An 18,114-nucleotide genomic window follows, 5' to 3' on the forward strand; every position below is an offset into this window, starting at 1 on the left:
ATAAAGATGAGTGAAAAGTTCCTACTGGGTTGTACAGTTTTCCACACAGATATCCTTGTATGTTCAGTCTGAAACACAGTAGATATTTTTAAACTAAGAAACATTCCAAGCTGTATCCTTTGCTGCATTTATGAGTCTTCTATGTCCAGATATATAAGATACCCTTCTCATTTTTTCTTTATGATACTCTCTCTTTGAATTGTATGCTCTTTGGATACCTACTGCTCTTCTGTCATACCAAGATCTCTGTGCATTTGGCCATTCCTTGTAAAAGCTGTCTTCTTGTTTCATCTCAAAGCTTTTTGCCAGTATTTTGATTTAGTTTTTCTACTAAAAGATTTTAAATGCACCATCATTTTACTCACCATTGGTCCCGTCCCAGGCTACTTCTGAAATAGTTTCTTTAAATTAAACTCCTTCGCACACATGGGTTGCAAGCATGTCTGTGCACTTTCCTCATCCTGTCTGTGCTCTTCCTTCCTATTAGTCTCCACTTTGCAGCTGTACTGGTAAATAATTCAGACAGTGTCAAGTCTACAGCTGTCTAATTACTTACTTTTCTCAGGCCAGGAAGCAGAATTTTCTATGTGTCAACATCTTAATCTCTAACAGGTAATGAAGCAGAGGGTGATGTCACCTAGGAAGCTAAGTGCTGTTATCAATCAGTTCTGTAACCTAATTACAGACCCATTAAAATTGACATAGAATACAGAAGATAGAGAGATGCTCTGTGTATTGTATGTATTTTCTTTCTGGTTTCCCCTCTTTTGCCTCAAGTTAATTTTGTGCTGTCTATAGATGGCTGGAATGTTATCTCAAGAGCAGAGATTGACCAGCTTCAGTGTTCAAAAACTGATCCATTAAAAACAAATAGAAAAAATTTCCTTGAGTGTGGACCAAATCTGGGTACTGTGATTCCAGAACTTTAGGAAAAAAAGAAAGCTAGTCCATATTCCTCTTGAGGCAACCCTATAGGTTAATTTAAACACTATTTTGTTTGAACTTGAATGTCTTTTAAAATTAAACTCATTTCCTTGTAGGAAACAGGACCAACTACATTTTCCTGTGGAAGAGATATTCTTTCTTAATCCATATTTTGAAAGAGTTATTTTATGCTCTTTCATAAGGAAGCAGTTTGAAAAACAAAACAAAAACAAAAACAAAACCGAAACAAAACAAAACAAAACAAAAAACCCAAAACCACACAACCCCACCCCCCAATCAACCATAACTATAAGAACTAAACACCAAGAATCACAAGGATAAGCAAATGTTTGTTGGGAAAAAAAATAATTCATATTGCTAGGAAACCCATAGAACTAGGAGAACACAGAAATAATAACATTTTGGGTAAAACTGACATTTGTGCACTTGTAAGCCCTATATTTCAGGTGCTGTTAGTTACATGTGCTAAGCAGCTTCCATGTGTTCTGAAAGAAAAAATACATATATGTGTTTTTTTCTTCACTTCCTGCAATTCCACTGGAATGGCTAAAAATCAATAATCACTTTGAATTATATATATCCAGTAAAAACTTATAATAGAAGTTGGAATTTCAGTGTCTTTTTGGGTCCGTTAGATTTTAAATCAAGTCTTATAAACAAAACCAAACAGCGTGCAAATGCAGATAGCAGATTAGCGAGAGTCAGAACCAGCCAATTATAATTAAACTGCTGTATACAAAATGACTGACCCCCTCCTGATCAGATCACACCTAATACGTGCTTTGCAGGTGAGAAACAAACCTGCCTTTCACTCCCAAGCTGTTTCAAAGGGTATGTATGGCTTCTGCAGCAGAGCCCACATCAAAGCAGTGCACCATGGCCAAGTGCCAGGACCCTGGTTCACCACCCGCTGCTCTTGGGAGCTATTTCAGCCCCAAGGGTGGAGCTGTTCCCCACTACCTCTTCACAGAGATACACCTCCTCTGCACAGGCAGGTTAGCAGCCTGGCCATCTCAATTGGGAATCTTCTGCGACTTTCCTCAATTGAAGTGATAAATACAATTAATTCTTTCCCTTCTTCCTGATTACTCATGCTGTTTCATTTCACGTGCAATCCTCAGCTGTACTTCACTGCTTTAGTCCTAGAGTAGGAAATACCTGCCCCTGAATTTACAATGGAAAACAATCTGATGAATATTCAGTGATTTTCTTCACAACCCCAAAAGGGAGAACACAAGCTACTTGAAGCTGAGCTTGATTTCACAAAAGAGATAAAAAATACCTAGGTTTTTACTTTTAAAGAAAACTGCAGACAGGTTCCAACTAAATCAGCTTCTAGTTCAGACTAGTGTTAATAATGACAGACTCTTTACCAAGTTTTGACCTTATGTTTAGAAAATTGTCTTGAAACATTTCTAACATATTTGAATGAGATGGTTGAATGTCTGCTATTTTCATGATTTCCAAGAATGCTTGTGTATTGTGGTTGTTATACAATTAAACTATTAAAAATTTCTGACCCTCATGATCAATCTGAAATGGTCTCAAAATATTTTTTCTTTTTTCAAAACACACAGGGTGATAAATTTCTGATCAAGTGTCTTTGCCTTTTGCATCATTGTTTCAAATGTAATCAAATCCTCTTAAGCCTGAGAAAAATGTTGATCTGTTTATACTGATTTTGAAGCAAGAAATGATTTTTGTGAATTTTTTTTACAAAATAATTGCAATTTTTAAAATTACTTTTAAAGTAGATAACCTTGAAAAGCTCAGAATATATTTTTCATATATTCAAAGTCTAAGTTGGTTCTTTATTGTAAGCTTCAATCAACTTTTTCTTTAAAATGTTTTTCAACTCCATTTGAAAAAGCACTCAAAACATTCTGCAACATTTCTGAATTTTCAGGGAAGTAAAATACCAATTAGCCTTGCAGTACTTAGGTAGGCTAAAATCCAGTGCTGACTAAAAATACATTACTTTAGGCAATTAATTTCTCAGTTTATATCTTGAAAAGTAAGGTCAACATTTAGGAACACTGAATAACAGTTCTGCATTTCAAGCTTGTAAGAAGGCTGAGAGTTCTTTTAGCCCAATCATAAATATATATTCTGGACAAGGTAGCTCTGAAACTTCCATTTGCATTTATCAAGTCAGGTTTTCATACAGCCATGAAGAAGGTTATAAAAATTCAGAGTGCTCCATGTATAAATTATTTTCATGTAGCAATTTTAAAAGGTAAATGCATCAAAAAAATGCAGCAAGCATTAGTACATTAGACAAAATTATACACGTACTTCCTGCGTGTATAACCATATATAAAGACAAAATATGCATAGGAGCACTGGTCAGACAAGGTAACTTCATTTTAAATCAGAGAAGCAAAACTAGATCACTGGGTTTGGAACAGAGGAATGTTGGACTATTAGGCATGGAACAACCTAACATGGATACACAAGCTACATGTAGGATTTTCACTTATCTGGTACAGAGCCTATTCCATTTATTTATTGCATTAGGGTTTATTAAATCAGTAAGGCAGACTATTTCAAAAGCAGCATCATGAACATTGTTGGTAATTCCTTGCACTGAAGGCCTATATCACTGGGAGAAGATATTAAAGTATGATGTCAGACAAACATAAAATCATTTTTTAAACTCCAATGTGAAGACTTTGAGGAAGGACATATTTGGAGAGCAATTATTTACTACAAAAGTTATCTCTCCCTTGTTCTGATTATTGTATAACATAAAGGTTCACACATGTCAGAGTCCTCTCTGATGATGTTTACTATGGGAACTACCACAATCAAGTGATTTGAAGTAACTTGGGTAACCTGACTATTACACTGTTTTAATTTACACATTTTTCCTAATGATTGAATATAAAAATATTGCCTTACAATGCTTCTGACAGCGACATGTATTTAACACTGATAAAATAAGCCTCTATCCTTAGACTGCAAATCAAATACAATCTGCAAGACAAATTGTGCCCCAAGGAACAAATATGTGTCTCAATGGGAGTCAGGAAAAGGCAACGGAGACTTTTCATTTATCAGAAAACGTTATTCCCAGATGTCATTGGCACATGTGTAGAGTACCATCAAAAGTTCAACAACAGTTTTAAAGTCATTTTTCCAATAAAAAATTTAGGTATTCTGCCAAGTAAGAGAATAATAGGTTAAATATGTGAAAATATATTTGATGATTTCTCTCTTGTTGCATATTACAGTGCTTCAAATATTGTTTCCTCAGGGAAACAAGACTGACAATAAAAGAGAGGTATTTGTGGTTACAAATCCTAGGAGGAAAGAAGGTGCTCTGAATCTATTCATTGTGAATAATATTATAGAAAGATATTTTACAGAACTCAACTTCCCAACCCCTAAGGCTGCAAAATTGTTATTAAACATCTAAAGTAAAGGAAATAATCCTAGAGGTCAGCAGTCTTGTGCAGGTATGCAGTTTAGAAAGAAAGCATTGTAGTCTTTGAGGGAGGAGAAAACTAACAGTTTGTGTTTGGTTGGTTTTTGTTTTGTTTTGTTTTGTTTTGTTTTGTTTTAAGTGGACAATATATTTTTTGACAAAATCTGCCTACCACGCTATAGACTTGCATTACTTAACAAGCCACAAGATGTCTGTGTCACTAGCCAAAAGTTCTACACGGTCTTACTATCTGGTCAAACATGAAAAAAATTGCACATATCTGATGGAAATATAAGAGACAACAGTCTATACTGGTGACATACATCTCCTGCAAAGAAGGCAGCTTCAGGTGAGGATAGAAGCAATCAAAGATAGCAGAGTTTCAGTATTACTGTTATGAGAAAATGCCTTCTCTAAAAAAAAAAAACCTTAATCTTTGAAACTAAATATATTGAATGAAAGAGAAAACTAGGGTTCATAGGAGTACCATGAAAATTAAGCTACACACAAATATTTCCTAAATGTAATAGAAATTATGCTTTCTGATCTCCAGCATTTTTGGAATGTAAGACATAATTTGCTCTGTTTAAGCTCTGTTTAACATGCTAAATGATAACTAGACATAAAATGAAATTAACATCAACTACATTTACTTAGTTCCCCACAAGCCTGGCTTGTACATTTACAAAAGTGAAATCCCACTTACTGAGCTCAAACATTTTGTAACTAAAAAATAATGTTAAAGGCTATTTTTACACCTGTGGTAAGGCAGTGATGATTTTCCTTAGTTTACCCTCCATTACTCAACCTACCTACTGATGACTTTCTATTCACAATTTATTTCTATATCATGCTCTTTAACATCTAGCTGATAGAAATATGTCTTGTACCTATTTAAAACACAGCAATCTATATTGTACACAAAATGGAAAATTTTTACAACTTTTCCCGTTTTTTATTATTTGTAAATTTTTTACGGTAACTATGGCACATGTAGAAAGCTGATTGTTAAGTCAGAAAGAACATAGGACATCTAGCTTTTTTACTTTGCATCTGGCTATATCTAGTTTTATAGACAAAAAAATAGTGTCAGATAGAAGAGAAGAACATTTAAAACTAATGCCTCACACATATATTAAAAAAAAAAAAAAGAAAAAAGTGCATTTTGGAGTTTCCTTTCAAATCAACTGCATCTGAAGATGTGAAATAGTCACTAGTGTTCAAAAGCACTCACCATTACTCTCATACAGAAAGCAGCAAGATTAATAAATAATTAACAACATTTCCAAAACAAACATACCTCAAAGACACTGGTGTCTTAATTCTTCTGAAGAATTATTACTTCAGCTGCCTTTTTGTCTTCTGGTCTTGAATTTGTTTTGTAGCCTAGGAAAAATAAATCTCAGCTTACTTTCAAACAGAAAGCATAAGGCTAGACCCAAGGGAAAAAAAAAAAACACAACCCACTTAATAGCATTGATGTTAATTCCTCTGTAATCCTACCTCATTATCTTAAGCAAATAAATCTCTAAAAAGGATTGTCTTTTTAAGAGCAAATTAGAAAACTGAATGTCATCTGTGCAGGGAGACATTCTCTTAAAATGCAATCAGCAAGGAAGCTCATAAATAGGGCACTATATAAAAATGTTCCTATCAGGCAATCCTTAGCAGATTTTCAACAGATGTGTATGTAACTATGATTTCACAAATTCCTAAAATAAAATGTGTCGACATAGTTTACCGCAAACTTTCTAGAGTCTAAAAAAATGTGCTCATTTAGATTCTAGAGAAAGAACAATATCATAAAGATACATTCTTTATATATCTTCAATGCAAGTGCTCTAACCACGCTGTCCAAGTCAAGAAAGGCAGATGCAGAGAGTGGAAGAATGAGGACTCTAAGCCCACTGTTGCAGAGGATCAGGCTTGAGACCATCTAAGGAACCTAAATGTGCACAAGTCCATGGGACATAATCAGATTCATTTGTGAGTCCTGGGGGAGCTGGCAGGTGGAGTTGCTAAGCCACTATCCATCATTTTTGAAAAATCATGACAGTTAAGTAAGATCTCTGATGACTGGAAAAATGGAAATATAACCTCTAATTTTAAAAAAGGGAAAGCAGAACACTTGAGGAACTACAAACCAGTCAGTCTCACCTCTGGGCCAGGCTAGATCATGGAATGGATTCTCCTAGAAACTATGGTAAGGCACATGGAAGACAAAGGGGTAATTGGTAACAGGCAATATGGCTTTACAAAGGGAAAATTACACCTGACGAATTTGACCTTCTATGATGGGGCTACAGAGCTGATAGATAGGGTCAGACCAACTGACATCATCTACTTGGACTTATACAAAGCATTTCATACTGTCCCACATGACATCCTTGCCTCTCAGTTGGAGAGACATGTATCTGATGGATGGACCACTCAGTGGATAAAGAGCTGGCTGGATGGTTGCATGCACGGAGTTGCAGTCGATGTCTCATTGTCCATATGGAGACCAGTGATGAGTGGTGTCCCTCAGGGGTTGGTACTGGGGCCGATACTGTTCAACAATTTTGTGAGTAACATGGATCAAGTGCACCCTCAGCAAGCTCACCAATGATGCCAAGCTGTGTGGTGCAGTTCACATACTACAGGGAAGGGATGCCATTCAGAGGGACCTTGACATGCTGAGAGGTGGGCAGATGCAAATTTCATGAAGTTCAACAAAGGGTCACAAAACTGATAAGACTGGATCACCTCCCCTACAAAGACAGGGTGAGAAAGTTGGGGTTGTTCAGCTTGGAAAAGAGAAGATTGAGTGGAGACCACATAGCAACCTTCCAGTATATGAAGGAGGTGTGCAGGGAAGCCAGAGATGGACTGTTTGTCAGGAACTGTAGCAATGGGTCAAGGAGTAATGGGTACAAATCGAAAAAGGAGAAATTTAGGTAAGATATTAAGAAGAAATTCTTTACTGTGGGAATGGTGAGACACTGGAATAGGTTGCCCAGGGAAGTTATGGATGCCCCAACCTGGCAGTGTTCAAAAGCAGATTGGATAAAGGCCTTCGGCGACCTGGTCTAGTGGAAGCCATTCCTGTCCATGGCAGTGGGAGTTGGGACAAAATGATTTTTAAGGTCCCTTCCAACCCCTTACCATTCTATGATTCTATGGTTCTATGAAAAATGTAGCAAGAGTAGCTAGTGGATTGTCATACTTCCTACTCCTTCATGTCATTATAATTTTTTATTTGCTGAAAAGAATTGAAAAGAAAGTAGAAAACAAGTAAGGTTATTATGTTTTTATTTTATTTCCATAACCATGTAAAAATCAGGAGGCATAGCTCCTAGGTGCATCTTAACACTCATTGCACATTTCTAGAAGTGCACGTGGAGTGTATAAGCAGTGAAAAAACAGCACATGCAATAAAGTGAAATCAGAAACAAACTACTACAATAAATAGCATTGTTAGAATGTTTTAAGTTTTCTTAGAAAATTTTTACCAATTTTAAGCATTTGTTGATATATTAGTTAGAAATAGAAAACATGGGTTATCAAACCCTTGGGAAAAACACAGCTTGCTTGAAGTGTATGCATGCATAACAAGACTAAGTGAACTCAGCTTAGGAAGGTGATTGTGTCATATGAAACATTAGTACAATGTGGAAGAAACTAATGAAGACAGTATTCAAATGAAAGTAATAAAAGCTACACAAAGCCAAAATAGAAATGAAAAACAACTAAAAAGGGTTCATCAGAGCTTCAGTCATACCCACAAGCCAGCAATGTAGCTAGTTAGAAAGAAGTCAGGAAACGAATTTCTGACAATAGCTGATTTTAAGTCTTTTACTTCAGTATTTCTCAAAACCAAAAGTGTATAATCACACACGCGTGTTTGGATACATGAAAGCCAATGTACGCTACAGAAACTAAAACAAGGCATCCAGCATTGACAATGTGAAGAAGTAGAACACATTATGCTATCATTTAATATTTTTTGAGAGCTATGGGACTGTTTACTTCAGATTCACAAAATTAAAATGATCATACTGCTCCCACTAAAGCAAAATCTTGATTTATAAATATCTATAAATCAGAGTGGCCTTGACTTGAGGGTTTTCTATTACTTTTTCAAATTATAATATAATGGAGTCTCATGTAATTTTTCTTATTTCTCCTTTTGACAACAATTTTTGAGACTTGCAAGTTTCGAGATAATTGATGTCTCTTCATCCATAGGCTATTGTCATCAAAATGCTGTAATATTTTCATGGTATGTCAGAAACAAGATAATGGAGTGACAGTGGTAAAAATAACTCTTGCTTGAATTATGTATTTTTTAATCAATGTTTTGGTGAAAAGTGGTAACAAAGCAGATCCTTTCTTTCATGTTTACATCCTTCTTTTTCCTATATAAATACATTAAGTAAAAGTCTTCAAAAGTATTGTTTCATGGAGCAAGAGCACACATTTAAAAGTAGTTTTTAGTCTCTCAGACATCCTTACAACTTTGTATTGTTACATTAGTTGGAGTATTTATATCAGATTTATTGATTTTATGGTGTTTGCTGAGATTAAGAAAATGCCCGGTTCTTTCACTCTGCTAAATTTTTTTCTGTTTTATTTTCTCATCACTTTGGTTGGTTGCTGTTTATCTGTTTTGGTATTTTAAAGGCTCCCATTAAGTCGGCACCTTTGTTGTTCACGTATTTGTTCAAAACTTTGAAAGCTGATGTTTTCTACTGTACTGTGCTTTAAGAGACACCATTTCAGTACCACATGTATCTATACTAGTAAAATATTTAAATTTATTTATTTATTTATGTTTTTTTCATTATGTCAGACAGGAAGAAACCCTTGGATTTAATCTAGTCCCTCTAGACATTTGATAACAAAGTCAGATAAAAGTAAGAACATTCAATTATTGCTATAATTGCTCATCAGAGCATTTCACAGCTTCCCAAAACAAAATTTGATCAAATTCAGTGGAGCTTGCTTTAGAAAAATTGCATTTTCTGACTCAAATATATTCTGTTGTTAAAATTCAGGATGAGTCTAACTATTACTTACTCTCAATTCAGTCTGAGACTTCTGTCTGCAGTGACATTTTAATCTATATTACCAAAAGGACAAAACTAAATGTCTAGCACAAGGAGAAAAAAACCTCAGACTTACTAAAAGGCAAATACACAAGAAAGAGGAGTACAATTGTATTAAGCAGAAACAGGACAAAATAGAACACAGAGAAACAACTTTAGATTCACCATAGCAGTATCATAAATTTTCTTCAGAGAGCAATAGTGAGAGCAAAAACTGGTATGAGCTTATTTTCCTGTCAAACGATCAAGACTGATAGCATTTAGCTTGCCTTGGATATACAGAAGCAAAAGGTCTGCTTTCCTTCAGATTGCTTGAAGTCTGATGATGATGATGAAAAGTCACATGAAAAGAGACATCCAAAGATAAAGGAAGCAAACAACTTTTTTAAGCTATGACTTAGAAGATAATTTCTGAGCCCACAGAAGGTCTCACAGTATATTTTAAATTACACACTGACATACGTCTCTTCTTCATAAAGTATAACTGGGTCTTGGTCTGCTCAGTGAGGTTACAAAGCAATTTTTCATTTCCCACAAACTGACTCGATGTTGAAAACAATCTTTGTCTTGAAGGAAAGAAAACTACTTGAAACAACTGAAGGCTTTATTTAGTGTATGCTGCAGTTGTCTGTGTATCAGGAGAGCAGAGCAGCCTCCTCCTCTGTCTTAGGAGCAAAAAGAAAGAGATTGGGAATACAACAGTGCTTGCAGTAGAACATCAGAAAAATACTTTGTTTTCCTCAGCTGAGTTTTAGTTCTGACTAAAATGTTCTTTAAATTCCAAAAATACAGTAAGTAAAAACTTAAAGAAAAAAAGAAAAGACTTGTCTGTCAACTGGAATACAATTTTGAGGTGAGAAAACTCACTGATTAATAGTCTGATAAATCATTTACTGCTGTATGATCATGAGCTGTTTGGGGAGATTTTGCTTCAGTTTTCTAACCTATCAGATATGAATACCAACATTTGTTTCCCTTGTCTTTTATTCCCTTTCTTTGGCTCATGAGTGGGTCAGACTCTCGCTGGGGCTTGTATAATGTGATACTAAAGAACTATCTTGGAATGTCAGCATACCACAATCAGAAATACGCTACAAACAAAGAATGACTGCCTATCATGACAGATAAAAAGACTTTATTCAAGGTTTAAATATCTATTATGAAAAAATCAGAAAATTTATTAGAAATAATGTTCTCCTTCAATCTGATATATCCAAAGAAGATAGAAACTGCAAGCCTGAAGTAATAGATACAGTGTTTCATTATGGGAGAAAGAGAATGAGAACCAACAAGATTCTTGTATTTTAGTGAGCACACCATCCTGCCTGTATTGGCAAGTGCTCTTGTCTTATTTGGAAGAAATCCAGGTGAAACACAAAATTTCCCCTAAGGAAGCACAAAGTATTCCCTTGCTTCACTTGTTTTTCTTGGAATTTTCTTTCTCTTCTTTACAGCAAAGGAGGTGCACACTATTTAGAAGATCTGAATAGTGTTGGATGATTTTGGATTTCTGAAGTTTACAAATGCCTCCTTTAATAAACCTGGAACACAGCACTCACTGAAGAGGCATGTGGAATGAAAGACTTTTCTTCATTTTGATAATATTATTGGACAAATGTACACTCTCTGATTTCATCAGCTGCCCATGGAAAAGGAACAGAAACAGAGATTCTACCTCTTCTAGCCTATCTTTTCTCTTTTCATTTTGGGACAGCATCCATCAGCATCTGCAGGCACAAAATCAGTCTTTGCTCTGAATTCTTTTCAAGAAAATTAAATTGATTGTCAAGAAAGCATTCTCCATACCACTATGGTGTTTTAGAACAGAGTCAGAAATATGAGAAGCAATATTTAAATTTTAGGAGGATACTAGTCTTATATCAAGAGAAAAAAAATTTATTCATATACATAAAATGTTGAAACAAAGTTATTTATACCAATGTAAATAAAAAATAAAAAAAAGAGAAAAAACACACCAAATTAAGTATTTTTAAAGAGAAAAGTCTTATTTTTCTTTAAATTTAAGATAGTATTGTCTCTTCTGTGTATTCATTTCTCCCAAAGAGGCTTTATTTGTTATGTCTTTATCCTTTCATCTGCTGGCTTTATATTGTTTTGTATCTATCTGTACATACTTCTTTATATTTGGGTTGTCCAAATCTGCTGGGCTTCTAAAGCAGCCCCAGACACCATCAGATTTCTGAGTGGCTCACTTTCCAGCTAGTAAGCCCCTCTCATACAGTGGTGCCTCAGTTTGTTCCTCCCCAGGTGCATGACCTTGTTGAACTTCATGAAGTTCCTGTCCATTTCTCCAGCCTGTCCATGTTCCTCTGGATGGCATCACAACCACTGACCTGGCAGTCACTCCTCCCAGTGTTGTGTCATCAACAAACTTGCTGAGGGTAAACTCTGCCTCATCATCCAGATCATTAATGAAGATGCTAAGAAGAACTGGAGTCAGTGTTGACCCCTAGGGTACACAGCTATTTACTGACCTCCAACTAGACTTAATACCACTGACCACTACAGTATGGGTCCACCCTTTAGCCAGTTCAAAGTACACTTCAATGTGTGTTCATCCAATACTTACTTCATTAGTTTCTTTACGAGGATCATTCAGGAAAGAGTGTCAAAACCCTTGAAACTTAGGTAACCTCGCTGACTCCCCACTGCTCTATGCTCATCTACCAAGATACTAATTTTCTCATGTAAGGTGATCAGTTTGGTCAAATATGATGTTCTGTCATGGCTCATGGACTTATCTATATTGAGTTTGATAAATATTCAGGCATTAAATACCTAATCCTCTTACACAATGAGTATACCTTCTGTGCTCCAGGCTTTCCCATGTCTTCAGGGTTCGAGATTTATGAAGGCTGGTTTTGACAATTAAAACTAAGACAAATTCAGAACTTCAACCTTTTTTCCATGTCCCATGCCACCAGGTCCCATACCTTATTCAGCAGAGAGCCCACATTTACCCAATTCTTCCTTTTATCACCTATATACATACAGAAATCCTCCTCAATGTCTTTTGACATCCCCTGCGAGATTCTGTTCCATATGGGTTTGTCCCTCCTGACATCTCCACCGGCTCAAATAATGCCTCTATATCCCACCCAGATCAGCTGTCCCTGCTTCCACCTTCTGTATGCTTCCTTTTTGTGTACAGATTTGCTCAGGACATCCTAGCTCATTTATGCAGTGATCCTGATATTTTTGGCTGAGCTTCTGCTCTTAGAGATGGACTGAGAACAATAAAATCTAAAATTGTTAAAGTATTTATCAAATGGTCTTCTTATAAGTGTAACCCATGGGAGGCAAATTCACAAAATTATGCATACAAAGAGGCTTTTAATATTTAAACATAACTTGCAGGAAATCAACACAGTCAGAAGGTAGACTCTACTCTGATAGTACTGTTCTCAATTTATTGTAAAGTCCCTGTCAGAGAATAAAAGAGTGCAGTTGCTAAACAGATTAGGGGAATTTAATGAATCTGTGAAACAGTGTTGAAGTGTTGTCTCTTCTGTCTTCCAAAAGCCTTTATTATGATATCTCTGTATGTGACTTTATTTTCTGAGGATTGTTAAAAAAGATCTCTCCAAGGACAGCTAAGGTTCAGTATGTGAGGCTTCAACAACTGCTGTACAACTCTTCTACCCAAACAGCTAAGAGCTTTCAGAAAGCACATGCAGGAGAAAATTTTTTCTCTTTACTAGTAATTCACCTTTGCTTAAGTGCATAACTTATTGCCTTTCAGACTGCAGGTAGTTAGTTCAATTCCCAATAAAGTGAGACTTTATGTACATTCAAGAAGTACTTAAACTGAAGCAACTGATTTAATGCTGCTGTCTGAATCATTAGTGTGCTAACAGGGGACTCCCAAATCACTAGTTTAAGAACTGTTACTCAGTCGTTAAGGAATTTTTCAAAGTGCTGCACCAGCACTCAGGGAACTTCAAAGCATAAAGAACTTTTCTGTACCCAGCTAGTTACTGACACTTCTCAATTCCTGTGACATTTTACACACATTTTGCAAAAGTGCCAGAACTGCACAATGTAAGGAAGAAATAAACCATCAAGCCTTCAGTATTCATTAAGTATTTTTAATTATATATTAAGTTTTGCAACAATTGCAGTTACCCAGATTACTCTGTTTCAAGCCAATTATGTGACCTACTCCTCAGGGTAAAAAAAAATAGTGAAGTAAAATTATCACCTCAGCCAGACCAGAATCTGGTTTGCGATGGATATGTGTACAAGAGGGGCACAGAATACAGCCAGTGACTGTCTTCTAGCAGATAGCACTTTTTAAATTTTAATATTTCTTTTCTTGGTGCCCATGTGAAATCATGTAACAAACATAAATAAGCCAAACAGACTGTTTTCTATATAAACACACCCACACATGTTTTATACTATGCACTCCCACACTTACACAGACAGCACGCTGATAATTTTGTCGAGCTGTTGTGCTCAACATTCTTTCATTTTGGTAGATAATATGGACAACTTTACCAAAGCCAGCTTTATTAAAAATCTTGTGCAAAATGAAAAATATAAACACTTGGGAAAAAGCATGGAAAAAAAATTATCATCACCACCACCTGCTGCACTGGACTCTCCCATTTAAAAAATTATTTCTTCTAACAGGCATTTAAATTAATACTTAGATTAGCTACTTATATGTCCTCTTTCTAGTCCAAAATTTATCTGCCATTGTTGACATCCAAAATGACATTTTTGCATAGTCTCCCTATTGTGCACTCTGTAAGTTAGTTCTATCTTCTCTGAAATAAGAGTACACAATTTTCACTCACAATTATTTCAGATAATTCTGCAGAGATGATGACAGTAGAGAGATAACATATTTGGTTATCCCTTTCAATTAGCAGTCTGAGTTGTAAGAATTGCCATTTAGGATCTCTCCTGTCTTTCTCCTCCTTTGCTCCTGCAAAGCTACTAGTAGGTAGAAACAAATATGTTCTTGCTGAAGTACTTCTTCCTTTTCTATGGAAGAACATAGAAATTATAGGCAAGGAATTTGGTACTATTTTCCTCTTTTATTTTTTATAATGGAGTAAGGACCTTTTGGGGAGGAATACAACAATGCAGAGTAACTTTCATTTTCAGGGTAAAGGGGACACTATTCATCTTAATGACTGCAAAGATATTGAGCAACATATGAAAAGTAATATACTAGCAGTCCTCCTCTTATCCCAAGACCCTGAAAGCAACCAGAACATAAAAAAGCAACCAAAATCTCAAAAAAAAAATTAAAAATTGTGTATCTGTTAAAAAAAATTAAGATCAAAGTCTAGATTCATTCTGGTGTTACTAAGGCTGTAGAACTCCTAGGCTACATTACAGTACCCCCTGTTTATGGGTTAACTGGGTCCTTCACATACTCAGCACCATAAAGACTTCTTAGAAGCAGTGTTGTCTCAAAGTTCTCTTTGGTACTGAAATGATCAAAAATATCTGTACAAATCTTAACCAAAAATAAACGTGAGTGAATTTATCAGATTCTTTTAATAATTCGTTTTTATGCCATCATAATTCCCATATTTTGTACTGCGTTCATCTTAGAAAGGTACTTTTTAAATGTAGTCTTATTAGGTATCTGAATTTACTCACAACATTACTACAATTATTAGCACATTCAAAGGGTTTGGACAATGGAACCAAGAGGGGTTACATTTACACAGACACTTTTAGTCTCCATAAAGTAATTTAACAGATTGAAGATAGATTAATCTGCCAAAATTTAAACCTTTAAAATATCTTCATCAGCTAGTCATTTTGACCTTCTTTAGGGTCAGTGGAGGAAAACAGGTGTCTGGTAACGGCTCAGACTTTCTTTCAATTATAAAAGCTATGTCCAGACTCACTAACAAAAATGATTTTTAAATAAATATTTTGTTCCTCATGCTGGACCCCAGGGAATTTTTAACTCTGAATCTTAAGTTCTAGATCTGCCTCCCAAAAACAGAAGAACAATTTTACACCTACTGTTCTGGTATTCTGTATTGCCTCACAACAGTCGAAAAGGTTCCAGAACTGAGTAGTTGAAACTTATTATCTCAGATATGCTTTAGTGCAACTGAAGTCAGCCTTGGAAGGCAAACCATACATAAGACAAATTGCTCCCCCAATATCGCACCTCTTGCCTTGTCTCTGAATGACACATATTCCTAGAGGTTTTCAGGAGCGCTGATCTCTCTCTCCAATCTTTCTCTCGCTAACATTATGTTCCGTTACGTACTTTTTTTAATTTTGAGAAAACACATCTCATTCCAAAAGTCTTGCATGCATACTTAGAAGGTCTTTCAGAAGAAAAAGTAGGTCACCAGTCCATTATTTTAGATGGAAATACAAAATTTGCCATAGCATGTCAATCCTATAGGCCTTTTTTCTTTAAAAATTAATTGGTGTGTTCAATGAAAGTACAGAAGGCTTTTTAATACCTTTTATTAGCAGCTATCAGTAAAAACACAATACGAAAAAGTTGTTTCAAAAACAGGAAATCATCCTTTGTTCTTGTTTTTATGACAATGACATCAGCTCCTCAACATCCCTATAACACTCCTAGTAAACAAGATTGCACATGCTGTGCCTGCAGTTAGTTGTGCGCTGAAAGGAGAGTTAGAAAAAATACGATGACTGGTTGATGAGCTGCTACAAACAGTGTGGGTGATATTCAAGTCCTGTCCTGTCTGTCCTCCCCTCAAGGGAACACTGATGTTGCTCCCCCATTCAACTCTTTAAGCAGTTTCCACACAAATAAAGTACAAACCTAATGACTTTTGAGATTTCTTCTGTACTTTCACCTTCGCTACATACTGGCAAACCAGTTCAGGAGGGACTTGTAAATAGAAGCAGACAGCCTTGTTAAATGAGGTTTAGAAAGGAAAACAAGCCAAGAGCACCCTAAGCATGCAGTGAAGATGTAGATAAAGAAATCATTCTACATAAAAGTAGTAAAAAAGTAATTATCAATTGTAGGAAAATACATACGGATGGTCTATAATAGCTATGCAGATTCTGTTCTGCCGCTGCGCCAAGACGGTGTTGATTGACTGAGCTCAGTGCAGCATTGTGCGTGAGAACTAGTTACAAAATTGTTCTTCACACTATGCTTGCCATATGTACAGGCCTTTTGCTTAAATAAACTATCTGAGGTGTCAGTACAATTTTAGCACACTTGAAAACAGAATGCAAATTCAAAGCCTACGATTGCATCCGTAAGACCATATGGTCATAACCATGGAACATACAGGGAGTATGTGCAATAGGTAGTCCAAAATTTTTCCCAGAACTGTAACATTAGTTTAAAAAATGAATTTAATCACTTCTCATTTGAATTTTAATCAGTCAGTATCTTTTTTTATGAAGTACCTCATGTGTAATATAATACACCCAATAATAATGTCCCAATAATAATAATCCTATAATAATGTCCTAAGTAACAAAATAAAATCCCCAAAACACCCAAGGAAAGATCTAAATGTCCCTCAAAGAAAAACTAATAAAGCACAAAGGTCTAAAAGAAAAAAAAAAATCTACCTTTCTGCATCATGATTATCCTGAAGTCATCTATTTAAAGTTTATTTTCCCCATCACAAACTTTGGCTGAATTTTATTCCTTCATAAACATTTTAAGTAAAATAAGTTATTTCAAATAATGTGAGATTAATTTTGTGGAAGAGCATTCTCATTTTATAATTCAAAGTACAAGGTAAGAAACACATAGTAAGTGAAAAGAGGTGATGCTTTCTCCGTTTGAATAGTTTCCAAATGATTGTCTTCCTTTAAGCCAATATCAAGTGCACCATCTGAAGTGACTATAGTTTCACCTTGTCTGAATTCTTCAATAATAAATATGTATCCCTTTCTGTTAATTTTCTTTTCTAGTAGTAAAAGATTTTATATATATATATTTGATCCATTATTGGAGAAAAATAGATAAAATATAAAAAATTGAGTTGGAATGTTAAGTTTTTAATTAAAAATTAATAAAGAACAAAATTATGTTAAATTATCTGGAGAAGATAATTATCATTATAACCTTACTTATGATAATAAAAATGAAACTAAAGAAATGACTGAGCTGAAACTATGACTGATCTAAAATACAAACCTAGAAAGAAAAATCTTGATTATTCAAAAGTAAATTGGAATTAAATATATAAATGCAAAAAATGTTTTCAAGATACATTATAAACTCTTAAGCAACCCACTTTTCCTTCTTTTTCTGAATAAAAAAATACTGCTTTTGAGACCACACAAATATTTTCACTGACAGTAGTGAAATAAATGCCAATTAATTATTGATATATTATGTGTGCACATAACATCACACTGAACTGTTTAAAAAATTACATATAATTATCAGTGTGCTGGTTTATTGCCTTAAAGAGCTTATCCTATGAATAACAAATAATGAAAATTACTGTTCAGAACCACTGAGTAACCAGCTTATTTCAGAAAATAGTAAGAACTACTAGATTTAAGTTCTATGTGATGACAGCAGTCCTATTCTGGAAAAAAAAAAAGGTAGAACTGTATTTTTTTTTCTTGGTCTCTTCTTGTAAAATAAAATCTCTTTAAACTGTTCCCAACTTCTTGTCATTAGACCAACAAAGGTGAAAT

The 18,114-nt window shown here is 35.0% G+C and overlaps 1 protein-coding gene across 8 annotated transcripts in view; it reads right to left on the bottom strand.

Moving 5' to 3' along the window:
• CDH18 (cadherin 18) overlaps positions 1-18,114 on the bottom strand; it is a 502,361-nt gene that overhangs the window by 300,272 nt on the left and 183,975 nt on the right. For 7 of the 8 annotated variants that reach the window (XM_050330958.1, XM_050331011.1, XM_050331001.1 and 4 more), the window contains one exon: positions 5,673-5,758. The exons of the other annotated variant lie outside the window; for it this stretch is intronic. The gene's annotated coding sequence lies outside the window, so the exon portion shown is untranslated. The remainder of the gene's footprint in view (positions 1-5,672; positions 5,759-18,114) is intronic. 8 annotated transcript variants of the gene reach the window in all.

Source organism: Myiozetetes cayanensis, unplaced genomic scaffold (assembly GCF_022539395.1).
Source record: "Myiozetetes cayanensis isolate MyiCay16 unplaced genomic scaffold, myiCay2020 scf1, whole genome shotgun sequence".
In the NCBI taxonomy this organism is placed as follows: Eukaryota; Metazoa; Chordata; class Aves; order Passeriformes; family Tyrannidae; genus Myiozetetes; species Myiozetetes cayanensis.